Source organism: Bubalus kerabau, chromosome 7 (assembly GCF_029407905.1).
Source record: "Bubalus kerabau isolate K-KA32 ecotype Philippines breed swamp buffalo chromosome 7, PCC_UOA_SB_1v2, whole genome shotgun sequence".
NCBI classification, from domain to species: domain Eukaryota; kingdom Metazoa; phylum Chordata; class Mammalia; order Artiodactyla; family Bovidae; genus Bubalus; species Bubalus kerabau.
The window spans coordinates 74,066,615-74,068,578 of NC_073630.1; the positions used below are offsets into that span (position 1 = coordinate 74,066,615).

At 38.9% G+C, this 1,964-nt stretch overlaps 1 non-coding gene across 1 annotated transcript; it reads right to left on the reverse strand.

The window, feature by feature from the left end:
- Positions 1 to 1,019: 1,019 nt before the first annotated feature.
- LOC129658237 (U6 spliceosomal RNA) lies at positions 1,020 to 1,126 on the reverse strand. Its single transcript, XR_008717331.1, has one exon. It is a non-coding gene; the product is annotated as a U6 spliceosomal RNA (small nuclear RNA).
- Positions 1,127 to 1,964: the final 838 nt, after the last annotated feature.

A 1,964-nucleotide genomic window follows, 5' to 3' on the forward strand; every position in this document is an offset into this window, starting at 1 on the left:
AGGGAAGTCTCGCTACTGCATTCTTGATAAGTACTTCAGATCTATTCCCTGTTTCACTAATTCTCTTGTCAGCTGTTTCTAGAACGATCTATACTATGTCTGCTGCTACTGCTAAGTCGCTTCAGTCCTGTCCAACTCTGTGCGACCCGAGTGGGTTGCCATTTCCTTCTCCAATGCATGAAAGTGAAAAGTGAAAGTGAAGTCGCTCAGTCGTGTCCGACTCTTAGCGACCCCATGGACTGCAGCCCACCAGGCTCCCCTGTCCCTGGGATTCTCCACGAAAGAACACTGGAGTGGGTTGCCATTTCCTTCTCCAATGCATGAAAGTGAAAAGTGAAAGTGAAGTCACTGAGTCCTGTCCGACTCTTAGCTACCCCATGGACTGCAGCCCACCAGGCTCCTCCATCCATGGGATTTTCCAGGCAAAAGTACTGGAGTGGGGTGCCATTGTCTTCTCTGATACTATGTCTACTGAGTCTCAAATTTTATTTAGTATACTATTCTGTTATTAGAAGTTCTATTTGGCTTTTACTTATATTCCCTGCTCACTAAAAAATTATTTTTAACATGAAAAACTTCAAATCTACTAAAGTAAAGAGAATAGCACAGTAAATCCTTATTTATCCACTCTCCAGTTTCAACAGTGAACAATTCATGGCTAACCTTTTTTCCTCTATGTCTCTGGCTACTTTCTTTCCCACTCCAGATAATAGTGAAGGAAATCCCAGACATCACATCATTTTATCTATAATAGTTAAATATTTGAAATTAAGAAAAAGCCCGTGGTAATTATTTAATATCAAATATGGCTATCTTTGAAGCAATATTTTCTGGTTCCTTGATCATACTTTTTAAAAAGCCCCATTAATTTAAATTTGATATCTAGTTTTCCCAATTCATTTGGTTCTGATATTATTATTTATTATTTCTCATGCTTCTGCTCATAACGGTTTATTTCCTCATGTGTCTGTAATTTTTTTTTTATTTTAAAGAGAGCAGACTTTATTGCCCAGCAATTAAAAAATATGGAACGCATCACCAGTTTGTGTGTCATCCTTGCACAGGGGCCATGCTAATCTTCTCTGTATCGTTCCAATTTTAGTATATGTGCTGCCGAAGCGAGCACTGTAATTTTTTTTTTTTTTTTAAACTGGGGGCTCATGGTCATTGAAACTTTTTTTGAGACTTTGATTAATTCCCTTTGGAATTAATCATTTCCCCAGAGATTTGTGATTGCTTTTTCAGGCACCGTGTGTCCTTGTTAACCTTTAATCATTTAAACTCAGTTCTCAGGCTGAGTTTTTCAGGCCACCCAGGTAGGGTGAATTTTGACACTAAACCTATGTGATAATCACCTTGTTGTTAGTAATTCTCAGGGAAGCCTTTATTTTCCGTCTTTATCCAGAGTCAGAGCTGACAGAGGTTAAGAGTTCCTACTGCGTTCTTGCTGTGATACTAAATTTATTTTTCTAGTTTGCCTTTATTAGGGTGTTGCCTTTTATAGGACTGGCTCTATGCAGGGGTCTCAATTTGCTGTCCCGGCTTGTGCAAACTCCAGGTATTATCTCCTATCCCCAGCACATGCTTATATTGTATTAGAACAAACAATTCTTCACAAGCATGTATTGGCAGATTTCCTGAAGACAAGATTTAGTTTTAATGTCCACTTACTGCTTTGGACTCATGACTTATTAAACTATTTTTATCCTATGAATATTTCTTGCGTTTTCTATAACTTAGCTAAGCATTTTAAATTATATTCTGAATACTTTATCCACTATGTTGAGGTCCTCTGTATTGGGATTCTTTATTAACTGTACGATCACATTCCCAGAAAGAGGATCTAAATTATGCCTTAAGCCCCACCAGAGTGACCACCTGAAATTAACCTCCTTCAGAGTATCTCCCAAGTGTGCCTGAGGCCTTCCCATTCTGGGGCCTGACGGGCTGCTAGTTGCACCTCC